Below are 20,245 nucleotides of genomic sequence, written 5' to 3'. Positions count from 1 at the left end.
GAGGGTGAATTTAAAATTGGATTATGGGGGTGAGACTTTCAAAAACTTCCCTCAACCTCCCATCTTCAAACAATGTGTATGGGGCAAAATATTGTGTCTCTTCTCTAGGAGCCTTGGGATGGGGAGCAAAACTCAGACTGCATTTTTATTCAGAGTTACAGAGGGAGAGACAGACAGACAGAACTTCCATCTGTGGGTTCACTCCCCAGATGGCTGAAATGAACAAGGCTAGGGCCAGGCCAAAGCCGGAGCTTGGAACTCCATTTGAGTCTCCCATGTGGGTGCAGGGGCCTAAGTACTCAGCCATCTTCTGCTGCTTTCCCAGGACATTAGCAGGAAGCTGGATTGGAAGTGGAGCAACCAGTACTCGTGCCGGTGCTCACATGGAAACATCTTTTTTTTTTTTTTTTTTGTAACATTCTTTTTATTATTATTATTTTTGACAGGCAGAGTGAAGAGAGAATAAGAGAGAGAGAGAGGTCTTCGTTTTGCTGTTGGTTCACTCTCCAATGGCCGGCGCGCTGCAGCTGGCGCACCGCGCTGATCCGAAACCAGGAGACAGGTGCTTATCATGGTCTCCTATGGGGTGCAGGGCCCAAGCACTTGGGCCATCCTCCACTGCACTCTCGGGCCACAGCAGAGAGCTGGCCTGGAAGAGGGGCAACCGGGACAGAATCCGGCGCCCTGACCGGGACTAGAACCCAATATGCCTGTGCCGCAAGGCGGAGGATTAGCCTATTGAGCCGCCGTGCTGGCCACATGGAAACATCTTAACCTGCTGTGGCACAATGCTGGCCCTCAGTTTGCATGATTTAGATGTGATCTATTAACAGGTGTATCCGAGGACCTCCCCAATGGTTTTTTCATTTTGTTTAGCATAGTCGTTACTATCATCATAGATTTGCCAGAATGTGGATAAAAGGAGAACCAAATAAACTTCAGGAATCCAGAGTTGCTTATAAATGCTAGTAATTTAGGGGTATTAAATGTGACTTGAAAATGACCATGTCCAATGTCCTCTGTCTATTCACACTTTATTAGGTAAAAACTATCCTCATAAACACTCTTCTTAATCCTTTAGCTAAAGAATTGGTACATGTGGAAAGGAGTAGTCAAAGACTTATAATTACAAAGACCATAACTTGAAATTCTTTGTTTCCTGTGATTTTTTTTTAATTTTTTATGTATTTATTTGATATATTTTTTTTTTTTTGACAGGCAGAGTGGATAGTGAGAGAGAGAGACAGAGAGAAAGGTCTTCCTTTTTGCCGTTGGTTCACCCTCCAATGGCCGCTGCAGCCGGCGCACCTCGCTGATCCAAAGCCAGGAGCCAGGTGCTTCTCCTGGTCTCCCATGGGGTGCAGGGCCCAAGGACTTGGGCCATCCTCCACTGCCTTGCCGGGCCATAGCAGAGAGCTGGCCTGGAAGAGGGGCAACCAGGATAGAATCTCGCGCCCCAACCGGGACTAGAACCCGGTGTGCCGGCGCCGCAAGGTGGAGGATTAGCCTGTTGAGCCACGGCGCCGGCCTGTTTCCTGTGATCTTTACACTCACGTGTGTACACAGGCAAATCTGTGCAGGTGAGTATCTCAGAACAGGCACCGGCTCTTATTTGTGCCTCCCTTTGAAGCCCTACAATGGTCAGAATTCAATGAAGCCCACTACACCAAGAGAAAACATGAGGCCTGGCCTAGTCCGTAGAATTGGGTGAGGGCAGAAGGTGAACACCACAGAAATCCAGAGACAGGACATCCCCTTAGCTTCTCAGGTCTCAGCAGGATACTCACAGAGTCTGGAAAATTCAGGGCTGGGAAAGCCTAAAAGGAGAATGGAAGAGGCAACAGCACTTTCTCATTCCAGTCCAAGTTTTTCCAGCTAGTTAGAGGCCACTTCTGTGCCAATTCTCAGCTGCATCAATAGTATCTGAAAAACCAAGCAGGAAGTTAAAGCGTGGTCTGATATTGTGGCGTGATAGGTTAAACCACCACTTGTGACGCTGGCGTCCCATATGGATGCTGGTTCCAGATGAGGTTCCTGGCTCCTGGCTGTGGCCTGGCCCAGCCCTGGCTGTTGTGAACATCTGAATAGTGAACCAGCAGATGGATGATTCTCTCCCCATCTCTCTCTCTCTCTCTCTCTCTCTCTCTGTGTGTGTGTGGTGTGTGTGTCCTTCTCTGTAACTCTTTCAAATACACAAATAAAGCTTTAAAAAATTTTTTCAAAAGCAAAGCTTCCATGCTAACATAAAGAATCATAGCAAAGGGAGGTATCCGTACTTAAAGCTTATCTGAGAAAATATGGATGGAAATGACATCTGGGATTTTTTTGGCAAATATTAATTTGCAGGGTCTTAGTCCACCCGAATGAGGATGGACTGGGTCCGAAGAAAGATAAGTGCGCTCCTGATCCCGGAGACAGTCAGACACAGTGGGGAGCCAAGCAAGCAAGCAAGAACTCAGTTTATTGCGTGCATAGCAAAGCCTTTTAAAGCACAAGACCGCAGGATTACTGGGGCAGGGCATAAGGACCAACCAGTTACTTAAAAGGTCATTTTATGGGGCGACTTTCTACAGGACCAGACATATGTCTGTACACTCATCATCAGTTGTCACCTCCCCTGATGCTGTGCAGGCAATCACCTTTGGTGGTAGACAACTTTGGATACTGCCCACCTTACTTCCTTTGGGTGCCATCTTTGAACTGCCACATGCGCCTAATTTCCCCCACAGATTCCCCCTTTTTTGTTTTATATTAAAGAGAGAAAAAGAGGAACTGAGCGGAGAGTGTGCCTGTCTTAAGTTGTCCCCTCTGACTGGGATCAGCCCTTTAGGGAGCATGTCTGTCTTAGGTTGTCCCCCTCTGGGGATCTTACTTGTCTTTGACTACTACTCCAGCTGTTAAGGGCTGTCCCGGGGATCTTACCCGTCATTGGCTACCACCTCAGCAACTCAGTGTATGATGTATTATATCTCTACATATTGGCAGTGGCCGTGGGCAGATGTATAGAGTTCCCAATCTGGTGCTTAAAGAATGGCATATTGTTGTTGGACCACCATTAACTGGACCGCAGCAATGCAATCTTAGACAAATTTACAAGGACAATGGAGACCAAGGGTCCACAAGGGGGAGGAGATAAGGAAGCCATCCCCCAAGGCCAGACTACAGGTAACTAGAGCTTCAAGGTCTTCTTGGAGGGGCTTGATCTTGTCCTTGATGATGCTGGAGCAATTAGCATAAAAGCAGCACTCCTGATGTACCATGATGATCCAGTCACAGTGAGGCAGAAAGTTCAATATCGTCTTTTTATCCCTGTAAGAGAAAAGAAAAATCACTCCTCAGGAGGGAGTCCTCCTGGGTGACATTCTTTGGCAAAAGGGGAGATATTTAAGGTTTCTCACAGGTACCCATATGGGATTGGAATTCCCCTGAGGGAAGACACATCCAAATTCTCTACCAGCACCTATCAGTGGGTCTGGTCCTTGCCAGCATCCCGTTAGTGGGTTTTTCCATTTTACCCTAACCGAAAGGTAGGGTAGTTGGAGGGACCAATGTTTGTAAAAGGCTGACAAGGACTGATGTTTTGGAAAATTTAAAATATTTATGGTGAGCATGGCTGGTCTCGTGGGGGTATGATTCCCCCTTTTTGTTTTATAAGTTGGTATTTTGTTTTTTTTTTTTTTATGATTCCTCACAACCTTATGGGTTGTGAGGAATTTCAGTAGAGTGTTGAATTATTTTACATCTTGGCAGCACTTTTTTTTTTTTTTTTTGACAGGTAGAGTGGATAGTGAGAGAGAGAGAGAGAGACAGAGAGAAAGGTCTTCCTTTTGCCGTTGGTTCACCCTCCAATGGCCGCTGTGGCCGGTGCATCTCGTGATCCGAAGCCAGGAGCCAGGTGCTTCTCCTGGTCTCCCATGTGGGTGCAGGGCCCAAGGACTTGGGCCATCCTCCACTGCCTTGCCGGGCCATAGCAGAGAGCTGGCCTGGAAGAGGGGCAACTGGAATAGAATCCGGTGCCCCAACCGGGACTAGAACCCGGTGTGCCGGCGCCGCAAGGCAGAGGATTAGCCTGTTAAGCCACGGCTCCAGCCTTGGCAGCACTTTTAATTTAAACATTCTGATTGGTTATTATCTCTGCAAGATGAGAGATATATCTTTTGACATCTCCAGGGGCCCTTCTGGAAATACCAAAAGTTTAGAGAATTTACAACTTTGATTTTTACAAAGTTTGTTAAAGATGCCAAGAGAACTTAGAGTATCTGGTTAAAATAGAATTTTTTTAACATCCTGAAATGACAGCTATTTATTTAATTAGGGCAATTTTAAAACTTTTAGACCAGATTTAATTATAAATCTTGAACATAAGAGTTAGCACACGAAATCATCACATAACTCAGAACTATTTAACAGAGTCAAAAAGAGCTTACAGGACCTACCTCTAGAAATGGCAGAGTAACCAATTAAGCAGACACTTTTAAAAGGAGACGTTCCAGTTTTTGCAAAAACAGATCTATAAAAGAAACAAGTTTAAAGCATATCAAAGACATGTAAAGGCTTGTATACACAGAATTTACTCTCATTTACATAAGACTACTTTAGCTGGAAAGCAAAAATATGAATACAGCATAGGTCTGACATCATTTACAACATTTTATTACACTTTGCATAATCTGAATTGACTCAAACAGTTGCACTTTAACAAATTTAGAGTCTCATCCTTTGAGAGTGCCAGGGATCCTACTGGAAGCCCCAAAGTTGGAAGACTCATTTTAGAATTTAAAACTGTTAGAGTCAAACTGCTTAGCCAAAAATTTAGCCAAGGCTGTGGGCTAGATCTGATTAGATTTAAGGTAATCACTTAAATGTTAAAAACAGGCAAATAGACATAATATAGACCAAGCTTGATCATTGTTACAAGGTGATTATTTAAATGTTTGAAAATAAGCACATATTTAAATAACCCATAGCTCTTAATAAAAACTCAGCTTTTTAAAAACAATTAGAATTTAACAGACATTAAGAGAACATAATATATTACTTTAACTCATTGCTTTAACAGAGAATCAGATTTTAATTTTATGTCAAAGAGGAATAGAGAGAACATAATAGATTATTTTAACCCATTACCTTAACAAAGGATCATATTTCAATTTTATGTCAAAGAGAAATAGATTAGCATACTTGTGATTTTTTCATCTGCCAGTGTCCTTGATTTACATTTTAAAATAACCTGTTAAGAATCTCCAAATTAAGATAACATTTTTAAATAAGGTAACACAATTTTTAGCCTGAGTTATTGTAAACAGTGTTGAACTATTTTCATGACATGCTGAGTATATGAAAGTTTACATTTGGATGCATTTATGTCATCTGCCTTTACCCAATTTAAATTAGCAGTTACACCTAAATGACTTAGGGTGCTGATATTATATCTATCTGAATTCGATTAAAATTAAAATTGCATTTTTCTAAAACAAGTACTAACTACCCATTGCTGTGTTATTGAGTACTGATTACCGGAAACCTGTTAAAATAAATTGCAAAATAAGTTCAGCAAGTTACAAAGCAATATTTTTAAGGGTAGTGAACTTCCTAGATTCAAAGAAAAATTAGTTACAGTTGCCCCTCCTCCTTTTTTTTTTTTTTCTAATATCTCAGGCCCCATGACATCATAGTCTATCAGCCACGTGGGGCTGCTTTTGAAACAGGTTTAGGCAGCTGTCACAGTTCCCAATCCTGATTTTCCTGTCCACCTTGCTCAAGATAAAAAAGAGCCATCAGAAGGGTGGGATACCTAATTATTTCTCAATAAGCAGGGAACCCAAAAAGGATGGGATTACCACTCCCTTGCTATTCTTATGGTAAAACTGAAACAAGAGAGGAACAGAAGACCAACTGGAAATCATGGAGACAGCCATTAAGACAAGGAGAGTAGACTTTGGACCAGGCCTGGTTCTAAGATAAAGTACAAATTCCTGGGTGGGAGGGGGATGTATAGTGAGCTGAGATAGTGAAGTTGGGGCGGCACAAGTGGCAGGCAGAGGTTTAGATAAGGCCAGTAGTAGCCAGAGGTACTTTCCCTTCCACCCCTCCCAGTGAGGAGAGGTATCTCTTGACTGGAAGAGAGTGCAGAGAAAGGCTGTGGTCCCCCACTCACAGGGAAGACTGCACACGCCAGGGCCTAGCAGGACTGGCCATGGGGTTGGGTAGGCACGCTGTCTACAAAATGAAACAAACTGATCCCAAAGGTCCCCAGCTGGCAACTTATAATGGAGACTGTGTTGGACCCTGGCTATAAAATCTGGCAATGACTCTCCCAGTTTTTGTCGCACTCCTGCTATGGGAGATTCAGTGGGCCCCTCATCCAGCTTGTACCAAGCATTAAGTCCTGCCTGCCTCACTTGTTCATGGTACAGAGCGGGTAGCGCAGTTTGCTGGATCCCGGTATAGAATCCCTCCCCCATCCCAGCCTGCATAGTGTATGTAATAGGAATAGCTGGCTGGGCTGCCCAGCTAGCTCAGTCGGTAGAGCATGGGACTCTTAATCCCAGGGTCATGGGTTCGAGCCCCACGTTGGGCGCCAGGTGCAGGGTCTTAGTCCACCCGAACGAGGATGGACTGGGTCCGAAGAAAAGTAAGTGCGCCACTCGCCCGTTCCCCAGCCTCCAGCCTCCCGATTCTGGAGACAAGTCAAGCAAGCAAGAACTCAGTTTATTGTGTGCATAGCAAAGCCTTTTAAAGCACAAGACCACAGGATTACTGGGGCAGGGCATAAGGACCAACCAGTTACTTAAAAGGTCATTTTATGGGGCGACTTTCTACAGGACCAGCCACATGTCTGTACACTCATCATCAGTTGTCGTCACCTCCCCTGATGCTGTGCAGGCAATCAGCTTTGGTGGTAGACAACTTTGGATACCGCCCACCTTACTTCCTTCGGGTGCCATCTTTGAATTGCCCCCTGTGCCTAATTTCCCCACATTAATTAAACCAGTTACTGTGTTTCAGGCTTTGCTTTAAACATTGGGAATACGCAAAGCACAAAAAGGTCCAAATCCTTGCACTCATGGAGTATATATTCTTATGGTGAAGATAGATAAAAGGAAAATGAATAAATGAAATTATCACTGTGTAAGATGTTAATAAGGAAATGGGAAAATTCAGGAAGGAAGACGGAGTGACCATGACCCATTTTGTGAGTGAAGGGAGGCCTTATTGAAAGTGCTAGACACACACAGCTTGAAGAGAGGAAGTGCATGAGCCTGTGGTCCATGGAAGGAGAACTTACCAAGCACAAGTGCTGGGCCCCTAAGGGAGCACCTGAGCCCACTGTGTGGGAGGAACAGCAAGGACACCACCATGGCTGGAGTGGATTGTACAAGAGGGAGAAGAGAGGGGATCAGAGGGAGCCAGAGCCGGGCAGGACTTGGGCTTTCACTCTGAGCAAGCAGGGGAACTACTGGAGGGTTTTGAGCAGAGGCAGCATCATCCACCTTTGAAAATGACCCTTAGGAGGCTAGGGGAGATCAGAGGAGCCTGTTGAATAACACAGGCAACAGGGAGGTTGGCTTGAATCAGAGAGAAAAAAACAAGTATCACATGAATTTGTATTTCAAACACTTGACTTAAAACTATTTTTCCAAAGCCTCCAAGTCCATGAGAATGATCAATGATCAGTTTTGATTTTAAATCTATTGCCCCCAGTTCTCGCTTACTTTGATGAACTACTCTGCACTTGGGGTACATTCATGCTAAGGAAGACAGATTTACACTGCATAGTTTCCCTTCTTCCTTCTGCCTGTGTTTTATTGACAGTCCAGGTTGAGCTGAATTTCCCCCCCTCTCCTTCCCAAGTTTTAATCCTCTCTGGCTTTTAAATCCCTTCAGAATTTTGTGAAGCAAAGAATTCCTGCTGACTTCAAAGAATGTTTCACACTTGGATTTTCTCAATGGGGGATATGGCAAAAGTAGTGGAACTCTCCTTTCTCTCCATGCAGAATAATGTGTTTGGCAATCACACATACTGATTAAGGAGCAGTCTCAGAGACTCATTTCTTTGTTGCTTTGAAAAGCATTAATTTTCCTTTGTAATATTTTTCAATTCTAAATGTAATCTGTTACTTTGTAGGAGAAGCAATTTGTATTAATTGAAACTTGATTAACTTTACTTTTATTACCCTGTTCTTAAGATCATACTACAGATTTGGTTATCTATAGCATGATATAATGTAATGAATACTTGGTTTAAAGAGATTTCTAAATCCTGTTGTTTCAATCATTTCATTGAAAGAAAAATAGCTTATTGCGACAATCCTTTAAATAAAAGGATTTCTGTTTGTTTTTCTTGATTTGTGAAAGATAATTTAGAGGCATTCCTTCGAAAAAGAATGCTTGTAAGGCAAAGCCATAATCAAACCAGTTCATAATCTGTTCTAGTAAAATACATATGGCAGCCCTTTCACTTTACCCAATGTATATGATAGACTTTGAAAAGGAATTCGATTTAGAGTAAATCCTTTTCTCCTCCTTCCCCTGCATCCTTCCATGGGCTAAGTTCACCTTTTTCCCTCAGTATCTGCCCTTTACTCTTTACATTTTGACTTCATAAGAACTAGAAGTAGAGACTGCTGTTGTTGGTTGTATTTGTGTAACGACACCACCCAAACGCATCGCTAAGGGATGGAGAAATTTCAACAGGAGATTATGATGAGTCTGTTACATCTCTGTCTTCAAATATTTATAAAATTGAGGCCATCTGTGAAAAACTTTTTATAAAATATTTATTTACTTATTTATTTGAAATGCAGAGTTACAGAGAGGCAGAGAGAGAGAGAGAGAGAGAGAGAGAGAGAGAGAGAGAGAGCCTTTCATCCGCTGGTTCACTCTTCAAATGGCTGCGATGGACAGAGCTGTGCTGATCCAAAGTCAGGAGCCAGGAGCTTCTTTCAGATCTCCCACATGGATGCAGGGGCCCAAGGATTTGGGCCATCTTCTACTGCTTTCCCAGGCCATAGCAGAGAGCTGGATCAGAAGCGGTGCTGCCAGGACTTGAACCGGTGCCCATATGGGATGCTGGCACTGCAGGCAGCTGCTTTACCTGCCATGCCACAGCACCCCAAAACGGACTTTTAGTAGCTGTGCCAGATGGTTTGGAACTACAGTATTACAATTCCGGCCATTGCCTGTAAATCTGGAACAAACCTGCATATCCAGGTTGATTCTAAGACTTCTTTATAGTGCTCTCAAGATTTGACAACACTACTGAGACGTTACTGATCTTGTTTACTGTGTTGTCACCTGCACTCATAGTAAATCCTTAGCATGAATCAGTTAGTCTGGATTAGTGGTCATTGTAACCACCACTGCTGTATACTCATTAAAAAATAAACGAATGAAAAATAAAAATAGTATTCACTTTAAATTGTTCCTTGGGGCAGGCATTTAGCTAAGTGGTTAAGACGTTAGTGAAGACATCTGTATCCCATCTCAGGGTACCTGGGTTAGATACCTAACTCCTTACACCAGATTCCTGCTCATGCAGATCCTTGCAGACAGTGGTGATGACTCAAGTGGCTGGGTCCTTGCCACCCATGTAGGATGGCCATGTGAGATTCTTGACTCCTGGCTTCAGTCCAGCCCAGTCTTAGCCGTTAGCATTTGGGGAGTGAACCAGAGACTGGGCGCTTTCTCTCTCTCTTTGTCTCTCTGCATCTCAAATAAATAAATTTCATCTCAAATAAAAATAGATTTAAAAAAGAAAAATTCCTTGAATAATCAGTAAAAATTATCTGTATCTGTTATATTTAATCTCTACTGTTGAGAAGCAGGTATTAAATCTATTGACTGAGATGCTTCCATCGCACACATCAGGTCAGACTCTGCTTCTAACTTCTACTTCCTGCCAGTGCAGGCTCTGGGAAGCAACAAAAACTATGGTCAATCCAACCTGAACATTTGGTGGGCATTTTCTTGAACGTAAACAAAGTAACTTACTACTTCAAGGAAACCAAGACAGTACTTGCCACCACTGATAAAAACAAAATTCTTAAGCAAAAATTGGGTTTGGGAAAACTTTAATTTCCACTGAGAGGCTGCAGCTTCCTACAACTAAAAGAATTCTGTGATGAGATTGGTGGTGGTATTAACAATGTGATTTTAAAAATATTCATTAATGAAATTTGTTAATACTTAGAAAAATCTGCATAACTCAATGAACTAATATTCTCCAAATATTTAATGTATAATTCCATAAAATGATACACAGATGAAAAACCTATTGAAAATGTAAGGCCAAGAGATTTTAATGTGACTGAGTAAAAAAATATTTACTGATAGGATTTTAGATGCTACATTACAACTAAATTTTTTTAAACATGGCTTTTTTTTTTTTAAAGATTATTTTATTTATTTGAAAGACAGAGTTACAGAAAAAGAGGTAGAGTCAGAGGTCTTCCATCTGCTGGTTCACTCTCCAAATGGCTGCAATGGCCGGAGCTGAGCTGATCTGAAGCCAGGAGCCAGGAGCATCTTCCAGGTCTCCCACATGGGTGCAGGGCCCAAGCACTTGGGTCATCTTCCTCTGCTTTCACAGGTACATTAGCAGGGAGCTGGATCATAAGTGGAGCAGCCAGGACTCCAACTGGCACCCATATGGGATACCAGCACTGCAGGTGGGGGCTTTAACCTGCTGTGTTACAGCGCTGGCCCCACAACTAAATTTTAATAAACTAGTACTTTGTGAGTCTTAATATAGTTTCAATGAAGAGTATCCACATTGTCTGATAAAAAGCTAGTAAGTTATTTTTTCTGATTCCAACTACATATCCATGTGAGGTCAACTTTTTTTCATATACTTTGACTACAACATCACATAGGAACAGATGGATACAGGATAAATTTAAGAATCTACCTGTCATTAGAGTTAAGAAGCAAATTTGCAGGATATAAGATCAACCAAAACAGTCACTGATATATCTATCTATGAACTAACAATGAAAAATATGAGAAGAAAATTAAGAAAACCATTTCATTTTCAATAGCTCAAAAGAATAACATACTTAGACTATATTCACCCAAGGAGGTGTAAGACTTGTACACTGAAAACTACGAAACAATGCTGAAGAAAATTAAGTGTGTAATTAAATGGAAAGACACCATGTACTGATGCATTAGAAGACTTAATGTCTACAGATTCAACGTTGTCCCTATCAAAATCCCAACAGTATTTTTGAGAATTGAAAAAAAAAATCCTAAAATTCATATCAAGTGGCAAAGAATCCTGAATAGTAAAATAAATAAATAAATCTAGAGAGCTTGTTTGGAGGTTCTAGCAGGGGTGTGCAAAGACCAGCCTCCTCTAGTGGAGAAGGGCCTCTTTGACCCAGTGTGCAAGTTCAGGAGGGACGCGTGTGGAGCTGTGAGGGGAGAGGGGGACACCCACTTAACCAGCCAGCTCAGTGAATCAGTCCTGGAGATCAAGTGACAGATATCGCAGCCAGGTTGCCCTCACATCCAAAAATCTTGAAAAAGAAGGGCAAAATTGGAAGACTCATGCTTTCCAATTTCAAAACTTAACCACAAAGCTGCAATAAACAAAACAGTGTGGTGATAGCATGAGGACAGATATATAGATCAATCCTACAGAAGTGAGAGCTCAGGAATACATCCATACATTTATGGCCAACTGGCTTTTCACAAAGTTACCAAAGCCATTCTACGGAAAAAAGCAATCCTTTCCACAAAAGGCAGTGTAACAACTAGATAGGCACCAACTTAAGAATGAAGTTGTGTGCCTGCCTCACAGCATATATGAATATTAATTCAACTTGTATCAAAGACCGAAATATAAGAGCAGAAACTATAAAATTCTTAGAAGAAGAGATAGGCATAAATCTTCATGATTTTGGATTTGACAATGACGTTTTTATATGTGACACAAAAGCACAAACAGCAAACGAAAAATAAATTCTGAGCATGAAGGACACTCAAAAAAGTGAAAAGACATGAGGGACATTTTGTTTTTAATTTTAATTTTTATTTATTTTTATTTTTTATTTTGACAGGCAGAGTGGATAGTGAGAGAGAGAGACAGAGAGAAAGGTCTTCCTTTTTGCTGTTTGTTCACCCTTCAATGGCCGCCGCAGTAGGCGCGCTGTGGCCGGCGCACCGCACTGATCCAATGGCAGGAGCCAGGTGCTCCTCCTGGTCTCCCATGGGGTGCAGGGCCCAAGCACTTGGGCCATCCTCCACTGCCTTCCTGGGCCATAGCAGAGAGCTGGCCTGGAAGAGGGGCAACCGGGACAGGATCGGTGCCCCGACCGGGACCAGAACCCGGTGTGCCGGCGCCGCAAGGTGGAGGATTAGCCTATTGAGCCACGGTGCCGGCCTGGGAAAATATTTTTTAATTGTATATCTGGACTAGTATCCAGAAACATAAAGAACTCTTCAACATAGCAATAAAAACACAAACTAGTCAAAAAAATGGTCCAAGGGTTTGAATGCAAATTTTCCCATTCCCAAAGAAGGTACACAAACGACAAATATAGGAAAAAGATACTGGGCATCATCAGTCCCTAGAGAAAGATAAATCGAAACCACGAGATGTCACTTCATACCACTGAGCTGGCTGTAATTTTCAAAATGGAAATCAGTGTTGGCAAGGATGTAAAGAAAATGGAACCCTCGTAGATTTGCTGGCGGGATTTTTAAAAAAACCGCACTGCTGCTGTGGAAAAACAGTTTGAAAAATCCTTCAAAAAGTGGATAAGGGGACGGCACAAACTGCAGGCCTGCAGTGCCGGTATCCCATATGGCCGCAGGTTCGATTCCTGGCTGCTCCACTTCCGATCCATCTCTCTGCTATGGCCTGTGAAAGCTGTGGAAGATGGCCCAACTCCTTGGGCCCCTGCACCCGTGTGGGAGACCCAGAAGAAGCTCCTGGCTCCTGGCTTCGGATAAGCACAGCTCTGGCCGTTGAGGCCATCTGGGGAGTGAACCAGCAGGTGGAAGATCTCTCTTGCTCTCTGCCTCTGCCTCTCTGTATTACTGCCTTTCAAATAAATAAATAAATCTTTTAAAAAATGATTCATGGTTGGGACCAGCATTGTGGTGTACCTGGTGAAGCTGCCATTTGCCACCTGAGGCGCCGGCATCCTATGTGAGTGCTAATTTCTGTCTCAGGTGCCCTGCTTCTGATGCAGCTCGAGGCTAATGGCCTGGGAAAAGCAGCAGAAGATGGTCCAAGTGCTCGGGCCCCTGCTACCCACGTGGGAGACCCAGAGGAAGTACTTGTGTGTGTGTCAACCATGCTGGAGACCCAGATTCAATTTGGGATTCCTGGCCTTGACCTGGCCCAGCCCTGGATGCTGTGGGCCTTTGAGGAGTGAGCCAGAGATCTCTCTGACTTTTTCTACCTTTGCCTTTCAAATTAAAAAAAGTGAAAAGAAAAAAAAAAAAAAGAAATTGCACTTTGCTTTGTACTACGTGAGAAATGAGGCCATTTGCTAATAATTGAAAATGTACGTGCAACATAGGGTCTGCTGCCCAAGATTGCATGCTGGGGCAGAAAAAAATGGTTAGCAATGCATGTTGAGTGAGTCAATGGGGAGACAGACCTGACTTGTGTTAATGCAATAAATTGACTACTTAGGCCTTGAACCCCTTTCTAGCATATCCCTCGCAAGTTAGTCTTGTCTTGAACTCTGGGCAAGAATGATTTTTTTTTTTTCCAGTAACTGCCAGACTGTCCCTGATCTTTGACCCTAGTTCAGAAGCAGCTGATTCAGGATTATTCTTCCTCTGGGAAACTGCCCAGGATGGTGTGCCGTGTTGCTTTTGTGTGGAGTGCAAATTAAACTCCTGCTGTTATTGGGTGGAGTCGATTATCACTGACAACAAGGAATTTTTTTAGTGCCACCCAAATGATGCCTCTACCATGGAGCTAAGTCAGTTTTCTGACTTGGGCCGAACATGTTTGGCTATTGAGTCTGCTCTGGTTGCTGAGCGCTAGGATGTGGATAATCCTGTCTGCCCACCCACCGCCACTGCCTTAGACCAGGTGCAGAAGGTCACTGCAGCCGGGTGAGAAATGCAGTGAAACAGAGCTGGGAAATCTGGGAACAGTCTGACCGGAGGCCTTGCGGCTTGGAAAACCTGCAGTGGGACAAAGTCCTTTCACCTCCAAGGATGTTGTTCTCAAGATAACAAGTTCAAAGAGCTTGTTAGCTCAGACATTCTACTCCGTTCCCCTTATTGGGTCTGGCGGTTATCATGTGACTGTCTGGTTTAGAACTGCATGTGGAGAACACTGCAAGGCAAATCAGGGAGGTGTTCTTCCTCCTAACTCTGCCCCCCTACCCTTCTCTATAATCCCTTCTGTATCTCTTTTTCATCATGCACTGTCCCCTCTTCACCCTGGAAAGTCGCTGCGCGTGTCACCACTCAGTGCTGCATCTACCACTCGGTGGATATCTTAGCGGTGGTTCAGGTAGCACTCTATTGCGAATTCCTGTTTCTCCTTCAACTTAGTCCCATTGAACCCCCTTTCCCTCCTCAGCTGTCTGCTCCTCTCCTTTCACCACTGTTCCTGAGATAAATTAGCTTCTAATCTTTTGATTTATCTTATGTTTCCAGCACTGGACTTTCTGTGCTTACCCTGGAGAGGCAGGGTTTCTCGCTGGAGCTGGGATGACTACCCACAGGGAGGATTTGTCCCTGCCTTCCGGTTTCCTTAAAATAAAGCTATCAGAGTCTCCAGGTCCTCAAGATGCCCACAGTACCTGCCTCTGGCTCCCAGAAGCCTGGCACTGTGTTTGCATTATCATTTTGTAGACTAAAAGGCAAGAGCTGATCTGCTTCCGCCAATGGGGAAGGGGCCCCTCCTCCTTTCATCACCTCAAATAGAGAAAGGCTTCCCTGGTGAAGGCCAAGGAGGGCCCCAAAAGATGGAGCAGGAGGACACTTTGGTAAATGCAACTTTAACAATCTTTCTTAATGGGGGAGAGTAGGGGTAGAACATTAATTGATTCATGTTTGTGGACTCATTCCCTATGAGATGACTAAAAAGGTTATATCACTTAGAACTAAATAAATAAAACTAAGTAAAATAAATTAATGTCTTTTAATCTATTGAGTGTTGAGGACAAAGAATGTAACAATCTGCATGGTAAATTAGGAAAAAAATTATCAATTAATTTGATCCATATGAAATTGTGTTATTCAATCATTTTGCCAATATTTGACCATTTAAACATAAGCAAATACCAGTTTCATGTGGTTTAGTCTAAAATTAAAGCTTTTAACTCATTTCTCCTTTTGTGATGCCATTTCTTTGATGTAAATGCTTTTCTGTTTTAATGATAATACAGATTAGTCTGAATTTTTCTTTTACCTCATTTTCAGTTACTTCACACTGCCAGTAGAGAGCGTTGGCTGCCTGGCGATACCAATGAAAAGTTTTAAAAATAAAATGTAGGTGTATCCACGTCTGGTTATGATTTGCCTCTCCTGCTCTGCAGTTGCATAACTCAGTTTGATGTTGCACAATTCCTTCTCCTTTATTCCCTTCCACATGGTGCAGAACCTCCACCAAACGATGAATACTTTCAGTACCTTTCATATCCAAGCTGCAGCTTTCACATTCTGTTCTATTGATACTGCATTTTGGCAGTGGATAAAGGGACACAGTTAAAGTCTCTGCTCATAATTGGTTTTATTTGGGAAAGATTTTCTTTGAACCAGTGGCCACCCGCGATTTTATAATTATCAGACATTAACTAGCTCAGCATTTCTCGGAGGAAATATACACAATTCACTTCTTGCTTTTGACAGGAAAGAAAAGGAGAAAAAAGAAGAAAAGAACTAAAGAGTATTAGAGAACCCCACTTTCTTGGGAGTGTTCCATGTGGGATTACGCTAACCAATGCTAACACTATATTTGTCGGCATGGCACTCTGTCAAGTACAATCTCAACTACCTTTTTACTTTCCCAGAAGCCTACAGAGACAAAAACTCAAAAGAAATTTTTGTCTTCTGAAAAGTGAGGCAATTCCAACAGAAGTGCTCTGGAATGACTTGAATTATATGCGAGGGTCCTTCAGAAAGTTTGTAGAAAGTGAAATAAAGAGGTAAATTTACTTCAGTCCCCAAAATTTTTGAAATCCATACACGGTTGTTTTCATAATAGGCATTTCTTGCGAACTTTTGGAAGACCCCTGGTATGCACGCATTCCAAATTTTTTTGCACCAAAATAATCTTTTAGTCAAGTTTTCCACGCATGTTCTAAACTCCTCTTGCATAAGCTACAGACCAAGCATCAAGGCTCTTACGTGTACTTTGCTATGATTTGAAAAGCAGAGCACTCCACACGTTGGAGGTGGCTGAGATGTGTGTGTTATGTGGATCAGGCACCCACACAAGGGTTATAACGTTTGCAAGGCCCTGCCTCATCGCTAAACAAACCAGCAGTTAACCCTCGCTTCCCATGGGCTTGCTTTTCCCATCCATGTGGGAGTGGACAGTGGGGGCTTTGTTTGCAGGGGTTTTGTCTGTCTGTAGCCTCTGGTAAAATAAACATGACCTTGGATGGGAAAAGTCCTTGGTAGAGCCTGGGGGTCCTGGGAGAGCTTTTCCCATAGCCCAGCCCAGATGGCTTCATCAGGTTACCTGGTTAGCGTCTTCGGAAGGCAGCATCCTTTGCAGATCCATGCAGGGCCGGCCCAAGTCACAGGAAGCTAAGTAGGAGACTTCACCCCTGGCCTGACATCGGCAGAAGAATCATGTAGAAGAGAAACTTGCCTCTTTGACCTAGTCCTGTCCCTACTTGTCAGCTGGTGTCAAAAGCACATCAGGGACCTTAGAGGTCATGGAAATGTCTCAGAATTTCATCTTTGGACAGTATCGATGAGCTCTGGACCGAACTTAGCCCAGGGATCGTGGAAAATGTTTGTGGCAAGTGCATGGGTTGAGAAATCAGACTCATTCTGTGACCTGATCTGCTAAAAATCTTTGAAAACTTAACTTCTAAAAATAATGTTATAATTGTGTATGTGTTGAATGAGGAAGTGGAAGAGATTAAACAAATATCTGCAGATCCCATGCTTATTATACTCTTTAATTATGCTTTAAGATAGGATATTTAATAATGGACCTTGAACAACTTTTTATCAAAATTCAATGATTTGATATCAAAGTATTTATATTGTCCTCTCCCACCCTTGTCCCTTCATCTCCACACTTTGCAAGAAATTAACACTTTTAATCCAGCCTTTGAGAAGTTTGCCACAGCCCATAGAAAGTTTTTGACACTTGGAATTCTTTATCACTATTCCATCAGGATGTCAATGCTGGCTTACGAGACAATTATGTGAAGACTGGAGATCTTATAGTCTGTCCTTAAAGTGTAAACAGAAATAATCTTGGCCCAACTAGAACTTGATGTTCGCCCCGGCTCCTCCCAAACCTCATGTAAAAAACCTCAAAAGCTTCAATATTGATTCAACAAAATGAATGGCTGAGTCATTTCAGAAGCACTCTGACAAGTGGACAAATGCTACCATGGTGACATTTTGATATGCAGTATGCTTACTGAACCGTGCTGGTCCTCCTCCCCCCACCCCCACCAACCGCTAAAGCAGAATGACAAACCATGGGGAGTGCCACACACAGCGTGCCCAGACCAGAGGCAGCTAGAGGGGGGAAAAGATTTAATTAGCTGTTCTTAAAGGATTAAAAATTCCACGGACATTTGTATCTGATTTATGGGGAAATTCCTTTTAAGATATGAGAAAAACTATTCTGAGCCATGTTTCTTGCTTAAAAACAAAGTCTCAGCATTCCATGTAAACATTTGTGAGCTGACTTTTTAAGAAAATTTTTATTTCTGTAAGGTGAGCAAATTTCATATATTTCAGGGAGCAGACTTCTTGAGGACAAAATCTTTTTAGCTCAGGAAGATAAAAATTTAAAACATTTCTATAGAACATCATACTTTATTCAGTTCACCCTTTGCTACATGATGTAATAAAATACTACATATGGCCAGTAATAAAAAGAAAACAATATATGCAAATATATATGTTAATATCTATAAGGAGGTGAGACCCTGAGAGCACTTCTAAGAACTAATGAAAAAGTGGAATAAAGATAAGCTTATTTGGGGGCAAAATAGTTTGATATACATGAATAGGTTTTTCATAACAGCCATTTTCCATTAACTTTTTGTGAAAACTCCTTGTTTTGAATAGAAAGCATTATGCACACTTGTCTGTTACTTGATTTTTTTTTTTTTTTTAATAGGCAGAGTGGATAGTGAGAGAGAGAGACAGAGAGAAAGGTCTTCCTTTTTGCCGTTGGTTCACCCTCCAATGGCCTCTGCGGCCGGCGCATTGTGCTGATCCGAAGCCAGGAGCCAGGTGCTTCTCCTGGTCTCTTATGCGGGTGCAGGGCCCAAGGACTTGGGCCATCCTCCACTGCCTTCCCGGACCATAGCAGAGAGCTGGCCTGGAAGAGGGGCAACCGGGATAGAATCCGGTGCCCCAACCGGGACTAGAACCTGGTGTGCTGGCGCCGCAAGGCGGAGGATTAGCCTGTTAAGCCACGGCACTGGCCTGTTACTTGATCTTAATATTCACTTGATGGAGCTATGTAGCAATTAAGTATTTTTTCTTTATTAGTATAAGATATATCTAGATATATGGCAATAGGACATGATACAATTCATATAACAATGAAAATAAGTTATTTTAAATATTTATTTATTTGAAAGGCAGCGTTTCAGAGAGAAAGAGAGATCTTTCATCTGCTGATCCACTCCCCAAATGGCTGCAACGGTTAGGGCTGGTCGAGGCCAAAGCCAAGAGCCAGGAGCTTCATGTGAATTTCCCTCATTGGTGCAGGGGCCCAATGTTTGGGCCATCTTCTGCTGCTGTCCCAGGCACAATTTGGCAGGACAGGAGGGCTTCTGCCTCCCCGCTCTGACATGGTTTTTTGAGAAGATGCATTCAGCAGCCCTAACTCACCCAACCAGAGTAACCAGGGATTGATGTGCTCCTCAGGGCTCTCCAGCAGGAGCTGTGTCTGAACCCATTTGCCACTCTTTTCCTCACAGAAGTGTACACTTGTCTGCTGCTCTGGACCTAACTTTTGTTTGCTTCCCACCTGCAGAAGTGTGATGGTCCAAGTCTGGGTGTAGGGTAGGAAAGATGTGAGAAACGCATCTCAGGAGCCTTCTGGATAAACCGCCAGTCCTTCCAGGCGACTGACTTTATTTTCCGAAATCTCAAGCCCCTCATAAAGTAGATGTTTTTGTGTGTAGTTCTCATTGGTGGGATGATTCCCAGGGGCATCACTCACATGCATTTATACAACTCCTGCAGCCCTGAAGGAAGTGGCTTAGCCAGGCATGGCTGCGAGCCCTAAGGATGCCAACCCAAGGAAAGCACACCTCTCTGTTAACTGGCAAATTGGAATTCATGTGGCTTTGACTGTAGACTCACAGACTTTAATTCTTTTTTATCAAAAGATGTATTTATTTGAAAGGCAGAGTGACAGAGAGAAAGAATGGGGTTGGGAGGGGTAGAGAAATCATTCATCCGCTGGTTCATTCCCCAAGTAGTGACAACCACCCGGGCTGAGGCAAGTTGAAGCCACCAGGCAGGAGCTTTATCTGAGTCTCCCACATGGGTGGCAGGGGCCCAAGGACTAGGGTCATGTGCTGCTTTTTCCAGGCCATTAGCAGGTAGTTGGATTGGAAGTAGAGCAGGCAGGACACAAACCAGTGCCCATGTGGGATGCTGGCATTTGGGAAGTGAATCAGTGGATAGAATATTTCTCTTTATCTACCTCTCTTTCTTGCTGTGTAGCTTCCTTTCAAATAAAATTTAAACAAATAAATAAAAATTAAACATAAAAGGGCATTCTCAAAGTGCATTTTGAACAATAAAAGGAGTAAGACAAAATAGAAGTTGTATAAAATCAATTTATAGAATAGTGAGTTAAACCAATATACTATAGTTTATTTACTACAGTATTCAGATTTTAAAATCTATTGTGCTTCGTGATTTTCTAAGGCTGCCTATCATGTTTGTGGTTTGGTTATGAAGGTTTTTTCCTATTCCAAACTTGGGGAAATGAAATCTATGGAAGTATTTTTAGAAATGCTGTGATAACTGGTTTACTGAGGGATGTTAGTTTAGTAGGGCTCAAACATAAGCAAGTATTCTAGTTTTTTTTTTTGAAAGATTTATT

General features: G+C 42.7%; 1 non-coding gene across 1 annotated transcript; it reads left to right on the top strand.

The window, feature by feature from the left end:
* The first annotated feature begins 6,507 nt into the window (after positions 1–6,507).
* On the top strand, positions 6,508–6,580 carry TRNAK-CUU (transfer RNA lysine (anticodon CUU)). The gene has a single exon. It is a non-coding gene; the product is annotated as a tRNA-Lys (tRNA).
* Positions 6,581–20,245: the final 13,665 nt, after the last annotated feature.

This window comes from Lepus europaeus, chromosome 15 (genome assembly GCF_033115175.1).
Source record: "Lepus europaeus isolate LE1 chromosome 15, mLepTim1.pri, whole genome shotgun sequence".
Lineage (NCBI taxonomy): Eukaryota > Metazoa > Chordata > Mammalia > Lagomorpha > Leporidae > Lepus > Lepus europaeus.
This window is presented reverse-complemented; position numbering and strand designations above follow the sequence as displayed.